We start from the raw sequence: 26138 nt of genomic DNA on the forward strand, positions 1-26138 counted from the left end.
TGAATAATTTTTACTCTCCTAACAAAGAGAAAGCAGTTAACTGGACTATCAATTTTGCATTTCTAGAAGTGAAGACACCTGCAAAATCTTGTTTTAGCTGAAATTGTTTCTTGTGTGTGAGTCAAAATTTAGTTTCTTCTTTCTCTAAAGAGAGAGAGAGAGAGAGGACTTGATATAGCTTTAATAACTAATTACAACTAAGCAGGTAGCTTAAGAAAACAGAAATTTATTTTAGTGTTTGAGGCCTGGAGACCAAAGAGATGATTGATAGATGAAGATAGATGATAGATAGATAATAGATAGAGAAAGAAAGACAGAGAGTGAAAACTCACACACACATACATCAACACAGAGATGTAGATAAATGGATACATAGGTAGATTGATTCACACATTTTTCGACATTTGCTGTCATCAGACTACATCACATTTCCTACATGAGGTAAGTTTTCTTACATCAGGAGTAGAGCTTTACTGAGATATCATTGACATGTAACACTGTGTAAGTGTAAGGTATACACTGTGTTGATCTGATACATTTATATATTGCAATATAATACCACCTTGGCTTTAGCTAACAAGTCCATCAAGAGATCAAATAATTGTCACTTTTTTATTGATTTTAATTTATTGTGTTTACATAGATTCTAGTTTCACCCTGAATGCATCCCCCCGGTATTAACTGTCACTTATTTTTTATGGTGAGAATATTTAAGATACACTCTCTTAACAACTTTCAAGTATGCAATACATTACTGTTAAGTATAATCACCACGCTGTACATTAGACCTTCAGAAACTGTTGATCTTGTTCCTGAAAGCTGACATTCTTTGACCAACATCTCCCTTTACCCCCACACTCCCTGCAGTAACCACCATTCCGCTCTCTGTTCCTACAATTTGGCTTTTATGATTCCACATAGAGGTGAGATCATTCGGTATTTATCTTTCTGGGTGTGATTTGCCTCACTTAAAAAAATTTCCTCAAGATAAATTTATGTTATTTCAAAAAACTGGCATTCTTGTTTCTAGTGGTGCAATAATATTTCATTTCACTTTATTCAGATTCTGGGAAATTCCACAAATCATATCATTCTTATAATTAATTTATTACACTGGAAAACAAAATTTTTGTTACATTCACAAAAACACTTGTTCTTAACTAATTTGAGTGTGCTGATCTCAAATCTGACATTAGTTTTTGTCTGTAAGCTACAGTTTTTTTGCAATTCAAGATTTTAGGTTTTCATCTTATTGTAAAATTTTCAACATTTAGTTTAACATAATGAAGTAGAATGTTTTCTTGGGCATCACCTTTGTGAAAATATAATAATTTATATAATGAAATAAATACACTAATACACTAAAAGATATGATTGCACCAGAATTAGTCTACAATTTCAAAATAGAACATATTAAAACACATATTTTAATCATAAAATTTGTGCAAAACTTATTTAAATTATATTCAGGCAAAAATTTGCATTTGTACCTCTTGTGTTTGTGTACTTGTTGAGGACAATCTCATTTGATGCTCCAGCAGTAGTCTGCCATCATGAACACCTCCAAGATTTTTGGGAAACTTCTTAAGGTGACTGTTCAGGAAGTGAATCTTAACGCTCATGTTACATCCAATGTTGCAGAAAACCAACAGCATCCTTTGAACCATAATTTCATAGTTTTCTGCTTTTTAGTTGCCAAGGAAGTTCTTTGTAACTGCCATAAAAGACTGCCATGCTGCTTTCTCCTCCTTATTCATCTATCTGGCAAATTCTTCATCACGTATGAGGGTTTGAATTTGAGGACCATCAAATATGCCTGCTTTTATCTTCTTGAAAGACAAGGCAGGAAAAGCAGAAATAATATGTTGAAAGCATTCACTTTCTCTATTCAAAACCTAAACAAACTGCTTCATTAAGCCAAGTTTGATGTGAAGTCAGGGGGGGGATGATTCTGTCTCGATTAACTACAGTTTCATTCACAATATTTTGCATCTCTACTTCTAGAGTTTCACGTTTTGACCACTCCTTCTGTGTCCAGTGTTTCTCCTGAGCTCGGCTGTCTCAAAAACACAGAAAGCAAGGATACTTCATGAAACCTTTCTGTTGTCTTAGCAGGAAATTTACCATTTTAAGATCCACACAAATGATCCAGTTATGCTCCTCATACTTCAGTAAGTCAAGGACAATTTTTATGTCATTATAATCTCCTCGCAGATGAGTTGAATAACCAATTGGAACCGCTGCATAAACATTACCGTTGTGTAAGAGAACACATTTCAGATTCCATTTAGCGCTGTCAAGAAATAGCCGCCATTCTGTTGGACTGTAAGTGGTAACACTTAGCTGGCTGAGAAGACTACTGATATCATGACAGTAAACAAAGTATTTGTCTTCAGAAAAAAAGTCCACAAAAATTTGTTCACTCTTCCTGAAATGGGATACTTTAGCTGACCAGTGAAGTACATTCTTTTTTTGAAGCCTGGAGGCTAATAACTCAGCAGCTTTCTTTGATAGGCCCAAATCTCTTACTAAATCATTCAATTTGGGTTGGCTAAACTGCTGAGGGGTTAATGACTGCTTGGCATCAGAAGAAGACCCTTCAGATTCTACAACCATTTCCTCATGCATCTTATCAAAATACACTCGATCACCATGTTCACTTTCTTTATCCTTAGAAGAAATAAAACCATTGAAAACGAACTGGGAGTGTCTCAGAGTGGGGGATAGGTCGTATTGCTGAAGGTATATTAGGATATGTGATCATATGCTGTTTTTTCTTGCCGATGCCCTTTGTATGGATGATACAGAAATAAGTCACTGCTGTGGTCCTTAGGTTCACGCCAAACCATGGGAATACCAAAAGGCATTCCTATGCGTTTTCCTTTTGTCCAGTCACAAAGCATTTCCTAACAATTATGACATACAATATGAGGAGCCCAATTCTTGTCTTGATTGCCAAGGAACACCTGAAAATAGGCAATATATGCATATTTCACAAATGATGAAATATTGCGCCTTTGACATTGAAATGTGTAACAGTCACATATCTAACAGAAAATGTCAGGACTATTCTTACATTTACACCTACTCAAAGAAGCCATGATTCAATCTTAAAACAAAATAAAAGGGTGTCTTTATCAGATAATAATTTTTTACATTTAAAAACAACTATAATTATGTAAAAGTGATGTTTGTAAACTTTAATTGCCTTGTGATTATGGTCAATCCAAGAGTCGTTGCCCTTTAACTTCAATTTAAAAACCAGTATATGCCATTAACTGTAAAGAAAAAGAAATTAAAATTGCATAAAAACTAAAGCATGCACCAAAAAAAGAATTACAGATTTGGAATCAGTGATGCAGCAACATATAGAATCAGTTCAAAAACCCTATGCAACAGAAAATGAAAAAAAATTGTTCCCCAGTGTATTGATAAAAAGAGATCATAACACAGAAATGGTTAACTGCTGTGTTCTGGGCTCAGTCTGAGATGCAGACCCCATGAGCAGAGATGGAGTACAGTACATCCCTACAGTACAGAGATCCCATTCATTCAACAGGTTGAGGACCCAGCATTCATTAATGACGGACAGGTCTCAGGGGCTCCTAAATGTCCTTCTCGGCGGAGTCCCCTAAACTCCATCATTTATCACCAGCTCAGACTCTGCAGAGACAGGCCCTGGGCTGACTGAGATAAGAAAGGCCAGGGTCTGTGTCCCCTCACCTTAAAGCAGGGCCCCATGGGGTCAATGGAATGTCACCACAAGTAGAGGTTGGTGCTGTCTGAGCTGCAGCACCTGTAGGTGCTCCCATAGGCTGAGGTCATGGGACTCATGAAGAATTGCTCCTAGTTTGACCCAGCTCAATCACTTCAATTTAAGACTCAGGGAGGCAGGGTTGGCTGACTCCTTCTTGGACAGGAGGAAAGTGTCCCTAGGGCTCTGTGACTGACACAGCAGGATCACATTCTCTCCTGAAGTCACCAAGTTCCTGGCTGTACTGAGAGAGGGGTCTGCAAGGGAGCCTTTCTAGAGAGGAGGAAGTTGTGTGGGACTAAAGGTTTTGCCTTCCTGAGCTCTGTGAGGCCCCTAAGGTCACCTGACCTCCCAGCAGCCTGTGAGCAGGATGGGACCAGGGATGAACAGAGAAGAACCAGACACTCAGAGAAGAGAAGGGACAGCCTGGCCCCACGGCAGGAGCAGCAGAGCCAAGAACTGACCCAGGTCTGTGTCCTGCACCCTCCAATCTCTGAGCTGAGCCTGAGCTGAGGGAATGAACTAGCCTGTTTCTCCCAGTACAGTGTCACCATCACCGCTACTGAGGAGACAGTCCTCATGATATCATGTCCTTCAGGGCTTCCCTGTGAGTGCCCTTTTACCAAGAGGACAGAGACATACTGAAAGAGATGATAAGCTATGAGCCACAATTCTCTTTTTTACACATGGGGACACTGAGGTGCACACAAAGGAAAGGTGCCCAAATCAATGTCCCCAGAGCTGCCTGAACCCCGCATGACTCTGCCTTATAGGTGCACCCACCACCTCCCCACAGAGACTCTCACTTCCGCTCTGCAGCCCTGACTCCACGGGCAGGAGGACCCGATCCTCAGAGGGTCGGGGGCTGCCTTCTCCCCACTGAAGCCTGGCTTCTTTTCCTCCAGCCTGGACCCCAATGTCCTTCACTGCCAAGACCACTCCATATGTCATCTGCCAGCCTCAGAGCCCTGGAGCCCGTGGTCCTGCCTTCTACCATCATCTACTCAGAAATTCCAGCTCCTCTGGGAGACAGGGCTGTGCTGAGTCCCTGGGGGAAAGTAGATCCCCTGAGACACTGAGAACCACCCTGGGGTGCTCTGGGGTCCCTCTGAGCACAGAGGCCCCTGAGACTAAGGAAAGCACAGATCGGTGGGCCCTGTGGGGAGGAGTGGGTGCCCCTAGAAGGTTTTGGAAACGAGTATGAGAAGGAGGAGAAAATCTGGAGCTGACCTAGAGTCCAGACCTTATTCAAACTCTTCCCCCGCGTCTGTCCTGTGGCCCCTCAGAAACTTCTTGCTGCTCACCTGGCACCGTGTGGACCCAGAGGAGTGTGTGTGGGAAGGAAGCAATGGGGGACCCTCTACCTTGCAAATCTCCTCTGGCTGGCCCTCCCTTTCTGAGCCCCCTGGACTCCACCTCAGCCCCGCCCCCTCCAAGACAATGCTCTAAGCCAGTGGTTCTCAAACTTTTTGAAGTCAGGGAGCATTTAAAATCCTTCAAATAACTGTAGGCACACTATATACAAATTTCTGAGAAATATGTTATAATAATAGTCAAATATTAAAGAAAAAATATAAAGTCAAGTGTGCTTTTATGGTAATTAAATAAAATAAATATGAAAAAATTAAATTTATTCTAACATTAAAAACATTTTTATGCTTCTTAGAATTCATTAAAAAGAGGGGTTAAAAATAGAAAAATGACAAAAATGTTATCTTTTTATATATATAAATGTATACATTCTTAGTAAGATTTAGTAAATTCAGCAGGTCCGGCATGAATATGTTACGTTCGTTCTTACATTTATGAGAAACATGAGCCTGATGTGTCCTAGCGATTTCTTCAATGTTTGGGAATATATTTGAAAAGCAAACTCTCATTTCCTCATCAATACATTGAAGAATTCCTCTCTTTTTACTCTTAATTGTTTTGAGTGCAGAAAACCTCCACCATACATATCATCTTAAGTTTACACCAAACAGAGGATAGAAGAAACTTGCCTCCAGTCTTTATGGGGAACATGGCGGGGGGGGGGTGTAAATAATCCAGCACCACAGCTTTTTTTGTTTTGTTTTGTTTTGTTTTGTTATAGATATAGAGAAGGAATCAGAGAGTGGGATAGACAGGGACAGAAAAATAAAAACAGAGAGAGATGAGAAGCATCAATCATCAGTTTTTTGTTGTGACACATTAGTTGTTCATTGATTGCTTTCTCATATGTGCCTTGACCGTGGGCCTTCAGCAGACCGAGTAATCTCTTGCTCGAGCCAGCGACATTGGGTCCAAGCTGGTGAGCTTTGCTCAAGCCAAATGAGCCCACGCTCAAGCTCGCAACCTCGGAGTCTCGAACCTGGGTCCTCCATATTCCAGTCCGATGCTCTATCCACTGCGCCACAACCTGGTCAGGCCAAGCACCACAGCTTAATAGCCTTTTGCAACCTAATCAGGCAAATGAGGTGGGGGGTTGGGCAGACTTGTCAGCTTACAGCCAATTCCCCACACCTCTGTCCCCAAAAAATCTAAACTTCAAAAACCTTGTTGGCTTTTTGGTCCCCAACAGGCACATATTTCTCTGAAATACCATAGGGCACACCTGGAAATCTTCTAGGGTGCACCAGTGCACCCTGGTGCACACTTTGAGAACCACTGCCCAAAACTGACTGCGCTCAAAATAGACCGAGTCAAGGGCCACTCACCTGAAACCAGCAGAACCGCGGGGTCACTGGGATGAGAGCACTCCCATGGGCACTTCATAAAGTAGCCATGGCATATGAAAGTCCACCTGTGGCTGGACGTCCATCAACCTGGAATGTCCACTGTGGTGCGGTGGTGAGTCTAAGGCACGGGAAAGCCTGTGTTGTCCTGCCTTAGCCAGGTTGAACCTGTCAGCTGCCAGCTCTGGGACGCCCTGGGGAGACACACACATGTAGAGAGGCTATAACACTGTCCACAGACTCACAGAAAGCAGCAAAACCTTCCCCCTGGCCTGCTCTATTTCTCCCTAACACTTCCCTTTAGTAACGTCCTTGTTCTATAAATAGTACCCTCTTTCTCTTCATGGCTTCTCTCAAAATATCTGAGTCATCTCTCCCACCTCACTGCCCCTTCCTCTCTTGGGCAGGACCCTGCTTCTCTCACTGAATTCTGTCTGCAAACACTGGGTCAGAGGAAATTCAGAGTGTAATGGAAGGAGAGCTGTAACATGTGTGGACTGTCAGCCCTGAGCAGAAATTGTGCCTTTCTGGGTCTCCTTCCCTCCCTGCAAAGAGTTGACAATGACATCTCTGCTCAGCCTTGTTGTGAGGAGGCCATGGTCCCTGAGACACACAGGGGTGCAGTCTGGCAGGTGTCCTGTGCAATGATGACAGATCCTGGTGGGGACAATGTGATGACCATGGCCTCAGACACCACAGGAACGGCTGATGAAGGCACACTCCACAGTCACGTCTCCTCCAAACACACAGAGATGCTGGGTATTGTGTGTAAAACACGGGGTCACAGTCAAACAAATGGGAAAACTGACCGTGACAGAGAAGCAGGGAAACTCAGAGATAATAAGAAGCCAGTGGGGAGCGGGCCTGGGCATTGGGTACAGAGAGTGGGCCACAGGGCTGCATCACTAATCTGTGTGCAGATGGGGATGACGATCCCGGAGGGACACTGGTGTCCTGGTTTGAAGTCGCCATTTTACTGCACCCCCAATTCACCAGTCCAGTTGGCATTGAATTGATGGTGACAACCTTTGGTTGGCATTGTCAGTATTATCCTGGCCTGATAAAAAAAAAAAAAAAAAAATATATATATATATATATATATATGTTTAAATGTACTTCTTCTTTTGCTTTTCCCAGGAAAAGCTTGTGCAATTTTGGTGTATGTGCACATGTGTTTCAGAGTGTTTGGAAGAAATCACCAATGGAGCTCCCTGAACAGGACCTTGATTGTAGGGTCATTTTTGATGACAGAATCAATGTATTTAATCTGTATATACTTTGGTGCTGTTTTGTTTATTTTTATCATGTCATACACTATCTCTTGCTCATGTGGCTCAACCCTCATGGCCGATATTGCTGGAAAAAAAAAACATGTCTTGCTTCAGGACCTTTGCACCTGCTGTTTTCTCTGCCCCTTCTCCAAACTCCATGCACTCTATTTCAGTGTTTTTCTGCAGACTGGTGCCAATTCACCCAATATTTTGTGCTGATCTATGAGACAGTTAACCACCCTGATGTTGTATGAACATTACAGACCCAACAATCTTAATCAAATTTGCTGATGTATGCTCAGGGTGATTGCCACATATTAGTCTGTATCATTGATGAAAATATGATACTATTGAGGTTGTTTTAGATCTATCTTTGGGAATTGTAGCCTCATTTAAACAACCTTTTGGGCTCTGGCTGATTGGCTCAGTTGTGTAGGGTTGGACCGGAGTGTGAATGTCCCAGGTTCAATTCCTGGTCAGAGCACACAGGAGAAGCACCCATCTGCTTCTTCACCCCTCCGCCCTTGTTTCTCTCTTTTCTCCTCCCCTCCTCCAGCCATGGTTTGATTGGAACAAGTTGGACCCAGTCTCTGAGTATTTATGGCTCCACGACCTCCACCTCAGATGCTAAGAAGAGCTCAGAACAGAGCAATGGCCAGATGGGAAAAGCATCACCCTTTCATTGGCATGCTGGGTGGATCTTGGTCAGGGCTCATGTGAGAGTCTGTCTCTGCCTCCCATCCTCTCACTAAATAAAAAATAAATTAAATAAATAAGCTTTTGCACTGTGCAAAGCATTTATAAATCATGTGCAATAAACAAAAATGTATTTGGACAAACTTATGTAGTATTGACTGTATTGTACATGTGGAATTCGGGAATCAAGCACCAGTTTGAACCATGTTGTACTGTTATGCACAGTGAGATGAAACTATTTTTCTTGTGTGTTTCCTTTCCGACCAGCTAGGTTGTGCACAGGCTCTCAATTCCACCCCTCTCTATAGGTCATTTCGTCCATGCTTGCACATATGGTATATTGACAAACTTATGTAGTGTTCAATGCATAGTACATGTGGCGTTCAGAAACCAAGTACCAGCTTGCACCACGATGCACTACCACACACAGCATGATAAAACTTTATCTGTTGTCTATTTCTGTTCCCAGCCCCCTCCCTCTCGGTAGCATAATTTTTTTCATGCTTGGACAAATAGTCGTACATACACTCACAATATAGACACTCAGAGCACATCCATACTGTTTGCAAATAAATGATGGTGCTTATTGTCATTGTGCTGTAATTTTAAACCCTACAAAATAGAAAGAAAAAAATAACAAAACATCTTAACTTTCTTCAAAAGTGAAAACACTTGTCAAAAATAAAATAGTGATAGTACCAAAAGTAAACAAAGTACTAGTGCTTTAAGTTTAAAAGAACCAGTGGTAAAAAAAATGTGTTGATAATTTGGAAAGCACAACAGAAGCCAAAAAGAAAAAAAAGAAATATTGTTAGGCAGTACAATAAGGAGTATTTAAAACTTGGTTTCACTGACTGCCTGCCAGTGAATTACTGCCATGATTCTCATGTGTAGTATGTTCTGAAATTCTGTCAAATAATGCAATAAAATCTTCCACACATACTCATCATTTGCATTCTTTTTTTTAAGTGAGAGAAGAGATAGTGAGACAGATTCCTGCATGTACCTTGACCAACAGGGATCCACCCATCAACCTCTGTCTGGAGCCAATGCTCAAATCAACTGAGCTATCTTTAGTGCCTGGGGCCAGCCATTCGAACCAATTGAGCCACTTGCTGCAGGAGGAGAAAAGGGAAAGAAAGGGGAGAGGAAGGAAAAGAGAACAGATGGTTGCTTCTCTTATGTGTCCTGACAGGGAATCAAACTCGGGATGTCCATACACCAGGCTGACACTCTATTCACTGAGCAAACCAGCCAGAACCATAATTAGCATTCAAAACATAGCAGTCTTATTGAAAAAAAACAGTGAAAAAATTTATACAACCAAATAAAAAAGTCAGAAAATTCAGCCTGACCAGGCGGTGGCGCAGTGGATACAGCGTTGGACTGGGATGCAGAGCACCCAGGTTCAAGACACCGAGGTCGCCAGCTTGAGCTCATCTGGTTTGAGCAAAAGCCCACCAACTTGAATCCAAAGTCGCTGGCTCCAGCAAGGGGTTACTCAGTCTGCTGAAGGCCCACAGTCAAGGCACATATGAGAAAGCAATCAATGAACAACTAAGGTGTTGCAACGCGCAATGAAAAACTAATGATTGATGCTTCTCATCTCTCTCTGTTCCTGTCTGTCTGTCCCTATCTATCCCTCTCTCTGACTCACTCTCTGTCTCTGTAAAAAATAAATAAATAAAAAGTCAGAAAATTCAAATGAAGACAATAGTTATGATGCAGAAGAACTTCACAAAGGATCACGGTTCTGTCTCACTGATTTTCACTAAGTAGAACAATCCCCACTCTCCCATGAATATTTTTATTTATGAAAATTGTATTTTAATTCAAACTCACTCAAGAAAAAAATTCTGAAATAAGAAAACATTAAAATATTTATACCAGAAAGATGGCATCGGGGTGCACAATATTTTCAAAGCAAGAAATTGCAGGCGCAAAGAGAATTTATGCAGGAGAACATAATTAGACACCATGAGTCTGATGGAAGGCCATGATGGTCCCAGCCGAGAAAAGTCATGGCAGATTAGCCATAACGGTGCAGGGGAGAAGTTGAGTAGGTGGAATCTGGATGGACTCAGAGGTAGACTCAATAGGTAAGATCCTGCAGAATGTAGGTCTCGTATTTCTCAGCTGAGGGACTTTGGGCAGATTTGTCTCGGCGGTTCCTGCAGCACCAGGGGGAAAATCATACTTGGGCTCTCAGAGAAAGTAAGAGCTGGGCAGGGAGCCCAGTGTGGGAGAATGGTAGAGTCCTTCAAAGACAAAAGACTGAGTCAGATTCGGAGGCTCTACCAACAGCTCTTCTACTTTCAGTGACTAAATTTTCCCAGCTGGAACGTTAGGCTTCTAATTCTCTCTGTATGACTTCACTGAGGATAAGACGGGTTTAGTAATGTGAAAGTTTCATGATATCAGAAAGGCCCAGGCATAGAGAAGGTGCTGGTTATTTGATATATCAATATGATTCCCTTCCTTGTCTCCATGGGAACCGTTGTTCATTTTCAGGAGGGGTATCATCATTCTTCAGAGCAAGATAAACACTGAGAACCTTGGAATAGAGACATGACCTATTCCAGCCTCAGGCCCATCCGTCTCAGTTCTGAGCATGTGCAGCTGTGGTGAGGTGAGGAGGGACCAGAGGAATAGGTAGTCAGGCGTGGCTGACACAGGGGGATCCTTGTATGAAATGCATAATGTCTCATTGAGGGGCTAGCGGGAAAAAAGTACACTGGAGCCTGGTAGACCTCGGAGCAGACCTGTGCTTGTCTATACTGCCTCTTTGACTGGGACCTCTGTTATCATTTCTCATTCAATTTTTTCTTTTGACATATTGGAACGTGAAGAAAGTAGATGATCAGGTTTAAGGAGGTTGAAACAGTTCAACAGAAGGTACGTCATGCATCCAGTGCCTATTGGCAAGAAGAGAAAACCGGTAAGTGTAAGTCCTTTAATTTGCTTATTGACAGGGGCTCTTCATCCTCAAGAAAACTCCAGCAAGCTCTACATTCTCACTGGACTCTCCATAGCCTTCCTCTCCACTGTCATTTTCATCATTACTCTTGTTTGTTACTGGTGTTCTATCAAAAATTTTAAGTCTTAAGGAGGGAGACAGTGTCCACTCAGTGGGGAAGAGATGTGTGATTGGAGCCTTTATGTCCCCATGTACCGTGTGAGGATGTGGAAGACTCCTCCCAAAAGATGTGACTCGCTCCTCCACTCACAGGGGCTGCTTTTATGGAACAAGAGCTCAAGGAAGGCCGCATGATGGAGGGCAAGGTGAGTTCTCCCGGACCAAACCCCCTCCACATCTTCAGTTCCCACATGTGTCTCATGATTCTGCTTCAGCCAATTGTTCTCATCTTTCTTCTCTCAGGACCCTGCAGGGGAAGACACACAGGATGTGATATATGCCCAGTTGAACCTCTGGGCTCTCCCACAGAGAGAATCTACTCCTCTTTCACTGAGTCGTACATACCTTTTTTCTGAACCCAGTATTCACATGGAACTCAAGTAAACCAGCTTATGCTGAGGACAGACCTGGCCCCGGGATTCTGAGAATGCAGAGTTTAGACAAGCAAGGACCTGGATCTCTTTATGGGGAGAGATGCTCTGAGATCCCTCATCCTCTTTCTCAAACTCGGCTGACATCTCTAGGTGACAACAATACTCTATAGTAGGACTATTTGAACTATCCCTTCGTTCCCAGAGAAGTTGTGTCCTCACCTGTACACACTGTACATCTGATCATTATTATCCATTCTCTCTTTTTAAAAAATGTATTTAGGAAATTAAATGAAATGTGGTGACATTGATCGATAAGACAATATTATCCTTTCTTTATAAAATTCTACTAAAGCAAATGATAAAAGCCTGATGTATGCATTCTCCTAGTTAATTCTTCTAATTCTTCAATAACATTTATGAGAGAAAATAGATTTTATATCTCTGGTTTCCAGTTTGGCAGCACTATAAATTTATAACTACTTAAACTAAAATCAGAATTGATCAAATAATTGTTAACATAGTTTTATTTAGTTTTTGAATTTCACCCCATTAAATTAAATTTCTAAAAAAATTTTTTTAACTTTTTAAATGTGATTTTTAATTTTTTAATTGAATTTATAGAAGTGACACTGGTTAACATAATTATACAGGTTTCTGCTGTCGGATTCCACAACAGGCTGACAGCTGGGAGTGGTGGTAGGGCTTTTGGGTGAGGGAAGTAAAGGGATAGAGCAAGAAAGGACCAAGAAGAAAGAAAACCCATCATGCAATGAGACAACTGTGTGGTAATTGCAGGGAGTGAGGGGAAGGAGGGTGCAGAGGGATAAATGGTGATTGAGAAAGACTGGGTGGGGTGAACATACCATATGCTGTACAGAAATTTATTTTTTATTTATATATTTGGGACAGTCTTTCATTGGTCATATTAGTTTTATTAGCCTAGGCAGGAATCTCGATATTAATGGGGAAAGTACAAAGGGAATTGGACAGTCTATTTATTAAACCTGGAAAGCCTGCTTCAATAAACAGTTTTAACATCTTAGTTAATTTGCTAAAATGCTAAAGCATTTATTGGCCTGACAGCATGTTTTGGGAATCTATTGTGTCCTCCAAGTCCACTGTGCCTCAGCCCTCTGGGAGGATTTGGGCGGAACCCCCCAAAGGTAGTGCCGACCACAAGCTGTGGTGGACAGGTGTTACTGTGGCTGCACTTCAAGCATGTTCTGTGGAAGCCAGAACAGTCAAAATTTATTCTTCTCTTTGGATGAGTCATATTCCATTGTGTACATGTACCACACCTTGTTATCCATTTGTCTATTGATGAATACCTGGGTTGCTTCCATATATTTGTTACTATAAATAATACTGCAGTGAACATAGGGATGAATATGTTATTTTGAGTTAGTGTTTTCATTTTTTAATTAAATACTCAGATTAAATAAATGTATAAACTCAGTTCCCCAGCTACACTAGTCAAACTCAGGTGCTCAGAAGCGATATGTCAATGTTGATTGCCATGAACTACAGAGCACTTACATGACATTTTCATCTTGGCAGAACATAAGAGTTCTTTTATTTTTTTTATTTCTATTTTATTTACCCTTACCCTAACCCTAAGAGCTGTTTTAGATTGATGATGCCGAAAAAGAAAGAGTTCTCATTCCCATGGATCTTGGTCTCATGCAGGAATTTTACAAGAAATGGTCATATTTAATATTAATTATGAAATGACCATGTCTAGTGAAATGTGAGTAACAAGCTGAATCTCCCCATGGAATATCTTATCACTTCCTAAATTTTTTTTAAAAATTCTGCCATATATAGTTTCACACAAACCCTGAGACCCTCACCTCCTGTGTGTATATTCTGTCAGTACCCACTGTCCTCTAGAGAGAAACCAGACATCCGTTTTTAGCACACAGTACAACTGGGGACCTAGGTTCTGTTGACCTGTCCATCTTACCCTCTACTCTTTTACTTTCTAATTGAATCACAGTCCGTGCCAACAATGCACAAACTGCCACATAAAATAAACTGTCACTTGGCTCTTGGAATTGGAATTTGTTATTCTTCCAACACACCCATTTCTAGCTTTCTTGAGCATTGCAGCATGAGTGCCATTTTGATGTCAGTGTCACTGTCTCACAGCCATAGTTACTCTGCTCCCCAAGGGTTTGTGCACCCTGCCCACATGCCCCATGTGCCGACTTACAGTTGCTGGCTCTACACCGGCCCATCGTGCCTGGACCGTGAACTGTGTGAAGCAGGAGAATGATAACTCTGGGACCCTGTGTTTCAGGGGCTGCTCTACCTGTGACCCCTTCTGGTGGGTCCACGCTGGGGTGTGTGGGATCCAGGCAAGAACAAATGCTCATGGTCATGGTGCGTCCCACATGCTCCAGCCACAGAGACACACCAAGCATTTCCCTCTCTGAAAAGCATTTCTCTCCCCAACCCACCAATCAAAATCTCAAGGTCTTTGAAGTGAACCAGGCTCCAATCAGGGCAGTGGCTTTTCCACTGAGCAGAACTTCTTAAAAACACCTGAAATATAATTATGTGCATGGGTTGACACTGATCAAATTTCTGGGTCCATGTTTTCTCACCAGGCACAGGACCCCAGCTAACTCTCCTGTCATTGGGACACCAAAGTGATTGCTCTCCCCAAGTCCTCTCCTTCCTGGGGAGTTACTGTGCTCTGAGCTTTACTGAATCCCAGCACTGATCACCTTGGCTCCTCCACAGGCTGCTACCAAGGAACAAAATTACTATCCGTGCAGAGCATAAACCCTGAGGGAGCAATTAGTAGGCAGTGCAAACTCTCCCATTTCCCTGGAATGTGGGTAAGGACTCACTGTCCACCGTGCTGAAATACAAAACAGACGTGTTCACTGAAGACATTTAATAGAAAGAACAAGCTGCAAATATGGAGCACAGTCTGGAAGCACATATTTAGGCAAAGCAGTGTTATTGTTTTTTATAATTTGAAGTCTGGCTCCCTGGTCCAGTAAACTTCAGACTCACCTTTCAGTTGTAGAACGAACTTGGATCAAAGAGGAAGTTCTGAGAGATACCACCCAGACAAGGTTTATGAGATGCCCCAAGATCTGGACGACAAAACCCCATTGAAATTGTCCATGTGGATCTGAAAAAGCTGAGAAGAGCATTTTATTATCATGTATCCAGACAGTGTGGCTTGTCCCCCACTCAGCAATGCTAAGTCATGAAGGCTGTTTGACATTACTTTCATTCAATTTCATCCTTTTGTTAGTTTATGAGCATATTTTCTAGAAAAGTATTTGAGACCCATAACTGTACTTAGAAGCTAACAGTAATTTTAACCTCCTTCCTTTCCCCATTCTCTGTCTTAAGAGAGTATTTTAATGAATCAGCAATTGCATCTTATGCAGGAGTGACACAGCCCATAGTTGGGGCCTGTCCAGAGCCCTGAGCTCACTCCCGAGCACGTCCTGACCTGGAAACGCATAGCTGTTGGGCTGAGGTGCCTCGTAGTGCCCTGTGTTATACTGAACATGAGAAAAGTGCACCCAGTTCTGGGGCTTGAGTAATCTTATTATCAAAGGGCTGTGGAAAGTTACTGTAAATGAGAGCGTGCATGTAAATTCTTTGTTTCCGATGAGTGACCTTTTCAGAAACTGCATTGACCCTTACAAGGACACAAAAATTTATTCGTGGAGATGATGTCAGAGTAATAGTGGGGTAGGAAGCGATACCAATAAATCTCCCCCAACTCAACAAGATCTTCAACCAGAAACAGAAAAACCTATCCTTGGAGCCTCCAGATGTTTTGCAATACACCCGAAGTTATGGTCGAGTGAAAAATTCGCTAAACATATAACCAAACCCCAAAAGAAATAGTGAGTAAGAAATGCTCCGCCTTTCTCACTAACCTAAACCGGGCAGCTTTCACTGGGAACTGAGAATATAGAAACTAATGCAGGCAAAAGGGGTGAATAGATCCAGGCCATGGCACAAATGGCCGAACCAGGCTGTGGCATGGAGATCCAAGCTGAGGAAAAAATGTTCCTGTGGCAACCCAGGCAATACAAGCTAACACTCGTGCCACACCCAGACAAAGAAAGACAAGTGGGGCAGCCATTTTCCCCAAGCCCCTGGTCAGTGTGCAGATAGTGGGCGAGAGATTCCTTCCAAATCCTCGGGAGTGGGCGCCCGTGTTATCCCACAGAGAGGCAGAGTCAGAGGCCTTTGTGTGGGATGAAAGTGGAATTTCCAGATCACCCCAGAGCCCTGGGAAAACCACGCACAGGGAGGGAGTGAGAACTAATTCCAACGCTGGAACTTTTCCGTGTGGGTGGGGGTTTCACTCAGAGGGTGAGGCGGCCGGCCTGATATCCTGGTCTGCGGGCACAGATAGTGAGCAAGAGATTCCTCCGAGTGCCTCAGCAGTGTGCACCCATGTTATCCCACAGAGGGGCAGAGCCAGGGGCCTTTGTCTGGGCCAAAAGTGGAATCTCGGTCCACCCTAGCGCCTTGAAAAAGCCGCGCACGGGGACAGAGCGAGAGCCAATTTCAACGCTGGAACTTTTCTGTGCGGGTGGGGGTTTCGCTCAGAGGGTGAGACTTCTAGCCTGATATCCTGGTCTGTGCGCAGATAGTGAGTGAGAGTTTCCTCCAAGCACCCTGGGAGTGGGCACCCGCCCATGTTACCAGACAGAGTGGCAGAGCCAGAGGTCTTTGAGTGGGCAGAAGCCCCGCCTAATTATGTTAGCAGCTTTGACTGGCTGATCCTTACCCAGAGCCCTGTGCTGAGTGGGAATACAGTCGGGAGTTGCCAGCTCTTTGAGCCTCTTACTATCCAGGCAGAGGCAGGAGCAACCCCATAGCTGGATTATCAATCTACTAATTGAAGAAGGAAAGACTAGGAGAGAGGCTCCAGGAACACGGACTCTCTCACTGGCAGAGCCTAAAACTGCTAATGAGCCTCAACTGCCAATGAGACTAAAGCACAATACATGAAATTGCCATAGAGACTTGTCAACTGCAAACCTCTACCTGAGCATGCCAAAGGGGCAGAACCCGGGGAACAAAGTCATCAACCAGGAAGAGGGAGAGAAAAGAAAAAGTAAGAAGATAACCTCTCAAAATCAAGAATAATCTGCAGACTTTATAACCTATCCCATTTTATTATATTTGTTCGTTTGTTTCTCTTATCTTCATTCTTAATATTTTTTATTCCTCCTCTGATTTGGTCGTTTAACTCTCTGCAGGTCTTACTCTCTCCTCTCCTTGAACTCAACTACCCATAAGTGTTACATCTCCCATTATCTTTTCTTTTTTCTTCTTTTAGTGGTTCCCTATTTTTTTTTCTCTCTCTCTCTCTCTCTTTCTTTTCTCCCTCTATATTAGTTTCTTCCTTTCTCCTTTATGTCTCCTCTCATTCAAACCTCAATAATGAACAAATTATCTTATCTGGGATTCAAACTTATGTTTGTGGCATTTTGTGTCACCTTTTTAACTCACTAGCAGTGCTCCCATCCCTGGCTCTCCATTTTATCTAGTTCTTGTTCCACTAAATACAATAGTAATTTTTTAATTTGTCCCCCCATTTTCCTGTTTCCCTCTTATTCCTCTCATCATAACTCTTAGACAACCAACACCTAAAAGCAAATCATTTTATTCTTGACCCAAATTTTTTCCTTATTTGCTTTTTGTGAGTCCATATCCCCCCTTTTTTTCTTTCTTTTTTTTTTTTGCCTCTTTATTACTTTTCCCCAATTCAGGCCCTCTATTACAGGCATTGTTTGTTCTATTTAATAAAATATAATTGACAGTTCACCATAAGATTTTCTCAAAAAAGAGGGGGGAGGAGAGGAGAAAAAAAAAGAAGGGGGGAAATAATTTCTTTTTTTTAATTTTCATTTTATTTTATTTTTCTTTATTTCATCATTAACTTTTTAAAAAAAAAACAACTTTTTTGATTTTTTATTTTTTTAACTTTTTACTCTTTATTAAATCTCAATACTATCAACAAAACCACCCTCAGATGCCATTAAGAAAGAGAAAATTGAATATCATGGATACAAAAGAAAGAGAGGTAACACAGCTAGATGAGAAAAAATCTAAGGAAAAAAATTTAATATATTAGAAACCTTGAAGCTAAATGACAGACAATTCGAGATAAAAATCCTAAAACTCCTCTGAGATATACAAGAAAACACAGAAAGGCAATTTAGGGAGCTCAGAAAACAACTCAATGAACACAAAGAATATATGTCCAAGGAAATTGAAACTATAAAAACAAATCAAACAGAGATGAAAAACTCAATTCACGAGCTGAAAAATGAGGTAACAAGCTTAGCTAATAGAACAGGCCAGATAGAGGAGAGGATTAGTAAAATAGAAGACAAGCAACTTGAGGCACAACAGAGAGAAGAAGAAAGAGACTCAAAAATTTAAAAAAATGAGATAGCCCTACAAGAATTATCTGACTCCATCAAAAAGAATAACATAAGAATAATAGGTATATCAGAGGGAGAAGAGAGAGAAAATGGAATAGAGAACATACTCAAACAAATAAGAGATGAGAACTTCTCAAGCCTGTGGAAAGAACTAAAGCCTCAAATTCAAGAAGCAAACAGAATTCCGAGTTTTCTTAACACCAACAAACCTACTCCACAGCACATCATAATGAAATTGGCACAAACCAACGGCAAAGAAAAAATTCTCAAGGCAGCCAGGGAAAAGAAGAATACAACATATAAAGGAAAGCCCATTAGATTATCATCAGATTTCTCAGCAGAAACTCTACAAGCTAGAAGAGAGTGGACCCCAATATTTAAAGTCCTGAAAGAGAGGAACTTTCAGCCACAAATACTATACCCATCAAAGCTATCCTTCAAATATGAAGGAAAAATAAAAACATTCACAGATACAGAAAAGATGAGAGAATTTATCATCAGAAAACCCCCACTCCAGAAATTACTAAAGGGGGTTCTCCAATCAGATACAAAGAACAAAAAAAAAAAAAAAAAAAAAAACAAAGCCACAAGTAAAAGCTCCAAGAAGAACACAATAAAACCAAATTTAAACAGTGACAACAACAAAAAAGGGGGGGGGGACAGGATGGAGATTAACAGTAGCAAAGGACGAAGAAGTGCAAAAGTACTCACAAAATAGTGCACTACAATGAACAGGGTAGGAACCCTTTTCATTACTTAAAGGTAACCACCATTGAAAAAACCACCACAGAAGCACATGAGATAAAAAGATAACAACAGAGGAAAAATGTATGGAATACAACCAAATAAAAACAAGAGATAAAAAAACGAAAGAGAAGGATCAAACAAGACACAAAACTAACAGAAAGCCATATATAAAATGGCAATAGGGAACTCACAAGTGTCAATAATTACACTAAATGTAAACGGATTAAACTCACCAATAAAAAGGCACAGAGTAGCGGAATGGATTAAAAAAGAAAATCCAACTGTATGCTGCCTACAGGAAACTCATCTAAGTAACAAGGATAAAATCAAATTCAAAGAGAAAGGCTGGAAAACAATACTCCAAGCAAATAACATCCAAAAAAAAAGCAGGCGTAGCAATACTCATATCTGATAATGCTGACTACAAGACAGCAAAAGTACTCAGAGACAAAAATGGCCATTTCATAATGGCTAAGGGGACACTGAATCAAGAAGACATAACAATTCTTAATATATATGCACCAAACCAAGGAGCACCAAAATATATAAGACAGCTACCTATTGACATTAAAACAAAAACTGACAAAAATACAATCATACTTGGAGACCTCAATACGCTGCTGACGGCTCTAGATTGGTCATCCAAACAGAGAATCAACAAAGATATAGTGACCTTAAACAAAACACTAGAGCACCTGGATATGATAGACATCTACAGGACATTTCATCCCAAAGTGACTGAGTATACATTTTTCTCCAGTGTACATGGATCATTCTCAAGAATTGACCATATGTTGGGCCACAAAAACAACATCAGCAAATTCAGAAAAATCGAAGTTGTACCAAGCATATTTTCTGATCATAAAGCCTTGAAACTAGAATTCAACTGCAAAAAAGAGGAAAAAAATCCCACAAAAATGTGGAAACTAAACAACATACTTTTAAAAAATGAATGGGTCAAAGAAGGAATAAGTGCAGAGATCAAAAGATGTATATATAGACTAATGAAAATGACAATACGACATATCAGAATCTATGGGATGCAGCAAAAGCAGTGATAAGAGGGAAGTTCATATCACTTCAGGCATATATGAACAAACAAGAGAGAGCCCAAGTGAACCACTTAACTGCACACCTTAAGGAACTAGGAAAAGAAGAACAAAGACAACCCAAAACCAGCCGAAGAAAGGAGATAATAAAAATCAGAGCAGAAATAAATGAATTAGAGAACAGAAAAACTATAGAAAAAATTAATAGAACAAGGAGCTGGTTCTTTGAAAAGATCAACAAAATTGACAAACCCTTGGCAAGACTTACCAAGGAAAAAAAAGAAAGAACTCATATAAACAAAACCCAAAATGAAAGAGGAGAAATCACCACGGACACCATAGATATACAAAGAATTATTGTAGAATACTATGAAAAACTTTATGCCACTAAATTCAACAACCGAGAAGAAATGGATAAATTCCTAGAACAATACTACCTTCCTAGACTGAGTCAAGAAGAAGCAGAAAGCCGAAACAGAACTATTAGTAAAGAAGACATAAAAAAAAATGTTAAAAACCTCCCCAAAAGTAAAAGTCCAGAGATGGCAGCAGAGTAGGCGGATGCACAGACACCCAGCTCTCAACACCAAACTGGAATACAAATCAATTTAGAAAAAATCAGCATGAAAAACCAACACTGAACTGCAAGAACAGCTCTCAAAAACCAAGGAGCAAAGAGGAAGCCACAATAATCCTGGTAAGGAGTGCCTGAATCTCCTCTGCTTACAGGAAGGGAAGGAGGGGGGTGAGGCTGAGAGCCCAGAGAGGATTTCACAGAGGAAAAAGAGCAGAAACTACTGCTCACAGCCACTTACCTGGCGACCAGGGAGCAAGGTGGGTTGAAAAGACCAGCTTATCTCCCAAGTGGAAAAGACAGGGAGAGGGACAGACTGTGAGGGGCTAAGGTATGCAAGAAACAAAATAAAAAAGCTGACTCATTCGTGCTGGAGGCGGCCATAGCTGGGGGAGGGACTGAACCTTTCACAAAACAGAGCTGAAGTGCTTCCGGATCAGAGATCTCCAAACATCTATCCAGCTCCAATCAGCACAACAAGACACAGCTGAAAACAAGAAGTGGGGAGGAGGGGCAGTAACTCAGGTCTCCATGGAGATCTGAGATACACCTCCCCCTACTGAAGCTGAGAGAAAAATCCCTGCCCCCAGTGAGATTAGTTGGAGGAAGAGACCTTCAGCGTCTCAGGTTACACCCACAGCATTCCTGGATACAGTTTCAAGGAAGCCCCCTGCTGAGATCAGTTAACAAGACTATCACCTGTTAAGAAAACAAACAAATCAAGACTTCAAAGCTGCCCAAATCCGAAAGTGGATTACAAATAATAGCTGATACCAACCCACGAAGACCTAAAAATAACACAACTGAAAACTGGAGGCAGACAACATCAAGCCTAGACTCAATCAACTCTACAAATAAAAAAAAAAAAAAAGAAGAGGAAGATGAGAAAACAAAGGAGTGCAATCCAAATGAAACCACAAGAGACACTTTCGAGAGATGAACTGAGTGATATGGAAATAATCAAACTTCCAGATGCGGAGTTCAAAATAATGATTGTAAGGATGCTTAGGGATCTTAGAACAACAATGGAGGGGGAGTTTGAAAACCTAAATAAAGAAATAGCAAGTATAAAAAAGAATCAGTTGGAGACGACAAATACAATATCAGAAATAAAGACCACAATGGAAGGAATTAAAAACAGGATAGATAGAGCAGAGGATCGAATCAGCGAGTTAGAAGACAACTGGAATGAAGGCATGAAAGCAGAGAAGAAAAGAGAAAAAAGACTCAAAAAGTCAAAGGAAACTCTTAGAGAGCTCTGTGACAACATGAAGAGAAATAACATCCGCATCATAGGGGTTCCTGAAGAAGAAGAAAAAGAACAAGGGATAGAGACTTTGTTCAATCATATCATAGCTGAAAACTTCCCTAAATTAATGCAAGAGAAACTCTCACAAATCCAAGAAGCACAGAGGACTCCATTAAAGAGAAACCCAAAGAAACCTACACCAAGGCACATCATAATTAAAATACCAAAGCTAAGCGATAAAGAGAAAATATTAAAAGCTGCAAGAGAAAAAAAAGTTATCACCTACAAAGGAGCCCCCATAAGGATGACATCTGACTTCTCAACAGAAACACTTGAGGCCAGAAGGAATGGCAAGAAATATTCAAAGTAATGCAGAACAAGAACCTACAACCAAGACTACTTTATCCAGCAAGGCTATCGTTTAAAATTGAAGGAGAAATAAAAAGCTTCCCAGACAAAAAACAACTCCAGGAATTCATTACAACCAAACCAATGCTGCAGGAAATATTAAGGGGCCTGGTGTAAACAGATAAAGTGGGAAAAGAATACAGAAAAAAAAAAAAGAAAAAGGAATACACCTTTAAAGAAGAAAATGGCAATAAACAACTACATATCAATAATAACCTTAAATGTAAATGGATTAAATGATCCAATCAAAAGACATAGGGTAGCTGCGTGGATAAGAAAACAGGACCCATACATATGTTGTCTACAAGAGACACACCTTAGAACAAAAGACACACACAGATTGAAGGTAAAAGGATGGAAAAAAAATGTTTCATGCAAATGGAAATGAAAAAAAAGCTGGGGTAGCAATACTTATATCAGACAAATTGGACTTTAAAACAAAGGATATAGTAAGAGATAAAGAAGGCCACTACATAATGATAAAGGGAGTAATCCAACAGGAAGATATAACTATTATAAATATCTATGCACCTAATATAGGAGCACCCAAATATATAAAACAGACTTTGATGGATTTAAAGGGCGAGATCAACAGCAATACTATAATAGTAGGGGATTTCAATACCCCACTAACATCACTAGATAGATCCTCAAGAAAGAAAATTAACAAAGAAACAGCAGACTTATTGGAAACACTACATCAACTCGATTTAATAGATATCTTCAGAACCTTTCACCCTAAAGCAGCAGAATATACATTCTTTTCAAGTGCTCATGGTACATTCTCTAGGATAGACCACATGTTAGGACACAAAAGTGCTCTCAACAAATTTAAGAAGACTGAAATCATATCAAGCACTTTCTCCGATCACAACGGCATGAAACTAGAAATGAATCACAGCAGAAAAGCTCAAAAATTTTCAAACACATGAAAACTAAATAGCAGGGTGTTAAATAATGAATGGATTAAGAATGAGATCAAAGAAGAAATAAAGAAATTCCTAGAAATGAATGACAATGAACATACAACAACTCAAAATTTATGGGACACAGCAAAAGCAGTGCTGAGAAGGAAGTTCATAGCACTACAGGCACACTTTCAGAAGCTAGAAAAAGCTCAAATAAACAACTTAACCCTGCATCTAAAAGAATTAGAAAAAGAACAGCAAGTAAAGCCCAAATGTAGTACAAGGAAGGAAATAATAAAGATCAGAGCAGAAATAAATGACATAGAGGCTAAAGAAACAATACAGAGGATCAATGAAACTAGGAGCTGGTTCTTTGAAAAGGTAAACAAGATTGATGCACCTTTAAGTAGACTCACCAAGAAAAAGAGAGAGAGGACTCAAATAAATAAAATTAGAAATGAGAGAGGAGAAATAACAACTGACACAACAGAAATACAAAATATTGTAAGAAAATACTATGAAGAAATGTATGCCAAAAAACTAGACAACCTAGATGAAATGGACAAATTCCTTGAAACGTACAATCTTCCAAAAATCAATCTGGAAGAATCAGAAAACCTAAACAGACCGATTACACCAAATGAGATCAAAACATTTATCAAAAAACTCCCAACAAAGAAAAGTCCGGGGCCCGATGGCTTCACAACGGAATTCTACCAAATATTCAAAGAAGAACTAACTCCTATCCTTCTCAAACTATTTCAAAAAATTCAAGAGGAAGGAAGACTTCCAAACTCCTTTTATGAGGCGAGCATAATTCTGATTCCAAAACCAGGCAAAGACCACACAAAGAAAGAAAATTATAGGCCAATATCTCTGATGAATATAGATGCTAAAATCCTCAACAAAATATTAGCAAACCGGATCCAACAATATATGGAAAAAATCATACACCATGATCAAGTGGGATTTATTCTGGGGAGGCAAGGCTGGTACAATATTCGTAAATCAATCAATGTGATTCATCACATAAAGAAAAAGAAGGAGAAAAACCATATGATAATTTCAATAGATGCAGAAAAAGCATTTGATAAAATCCAGCACCCATTCATGATCAAAACTCTCAGCAAAGTGGGAATACAGGGAACATACCTCAACATGATAAAAAGCCATCTATGAGAAACTCACAGCCAACATCATACTCAATGGGCAAAAATTAAAAGCAATACCCTTAAGATCAGGAACAAGGCAGGGGTGCCCCCTTTCACCACTCTTATTTAACATAGTCCTGGAAGTCCTAGCCACAGCAATCAGACAAGAAGAAGAAATAAAAGGCATTCAAGTTGGAAAAGAAGTAAAACTATCATTATTTGCAGATGATATGATATTGTATATAGAAAACCCTAAAGTCTCAGTCAAAAAACTACTGGACCTGATAAATAAATTCAGCAAAGTGGCAGGATATAAAATCAATACTCAGAAATCAGAAGCATTTTTATACACCAACAATGAACAGTCAGAAAGAGAAATTAAGGAAACAATCCCCTTCACAATTACAACCAAAAAAATAAAGTACCTAGGAATAAACTTAACCAAGGAGACTAAAGACTTGTACTCGGAAAATTACAAAACATTGATAAAAGAAATCAAGGAAGATACTAACAAGTGGAAGCATATACCGTGCTCATGGTTAGGAAGAATAAACATCATTAAAATGTCTATATTACCCAAAGCAATTTATAAATTCAATGCAATACCAATTAAAATACCAATGACATACTTCAAAGATATAGAACACATATTCCAAAAATTTATATGGAAACAAAAAAGGACACGAATAGCCTCAGCAATCTTAAAAAAGAAGAATAAAGTGGGAGGTATCACACTTCCTGATATCAAGTTATACTACAAGGCCATTGTACTCAAAACAGCCTGGTACTGGCATAAGAACAGGCATATAGATCAATGGAATAGAACAGAGAACCCAGAAATAAACCCACAGTTCTATGGACAACTGATATTTGACAAAGGAGGTAAGGAAATACAATGGAGTAAAGACAGCCTCTTTAACAAATGGTGTTGGGAAAATTGGACAGCTACCTGCAAAAAAATGAAACTAGATCACCAGCTTACACCACTCACAAAAATAAACTCAAAATGGATAAAAGACTTGAATGTAGGCCGTGAAACCATAAGCATCTTAGAAGAAAACATAGGCAGTAAGCTCTCCGACATCTCTCGCAGCAATATATTTGCTGATTTATCTCCACGGGGAAGTGAAATAAAAGACAGGATAAACAAATGGGACTATATCAAACTAAAAAGCTTTTGCACAGCTAAAGACAACAAGAACAGAATAAAAAGACAAACTACACAATGGGAGAACATATTTGACAATACGTCTGATAAGGGGTTAATAACCAAAATTTATAAAGAACTTGTAAAACTCAACACCAGGAAGACAAACAACCCAATCCAAAAATGGGCAAAAGAGATGAATAGACACTTCTCCAAAGAGGACATACAGATGGCCAATAGGCATATGAAAAAATGCTCAACATCACTAATCATTAGAGAGATGCAAATTAAAACCACAATGAGATATCACCTTACACCAGTCAGAATGGCGCTTATCAACAAAACAACACAGAATAAGTGCTGGCGAGGATGTGGAGAAAAGGGGACCCTCCTTCACTGCTGGTGGGAATGCAGACTGGTGCAGCCACTGTGGAAAACAGTATGGAGATTCCTCAAAAAACTGAAAATCGAACCGCCTTTTGACCCAGCTATCCCACTTTTAGGAATATACCCCAAGGAC

At 40.3% G+C, this 26138-nt stretch overlaps 2 pseudogenes; one reads left to right on the forward strand and one right to left on the reverse strand.

Annotated features, from left to right (window-relative positions):
* The window catches only part of LOC136328822 (leukocyte immunoglobulin-like receptor subfamily B member 4), a 30595-nt pseudogene extending 25890 nt beyond the window's left edge, over positions 1-4705 (reverse strand).
* Positions 1-26138, forward strand: part of LOC136331900 (leukocyte immunoglobulin-like receptor subfamily A member 6) — a 123145-nt pseudogene that overhangs the window by 33237 nt on the left and 63770 nt on the right.

Source organism: Saccopteryx bilineata, chromosome 3, assembly GCF_036850765.1.
Source record: "Saccopteryx bilineata isolate mSacBil1 chromosome 3, mSacBil1_pri_phased_curated, whole genome shotgun sequence".
NCBI classification, from domain to species: Eukaryota; Metazoa; Chordata; class Mammalia; order Chiroptera; family Emballonuridae; genus Saccopteryx; species Saccopteryx bilineata.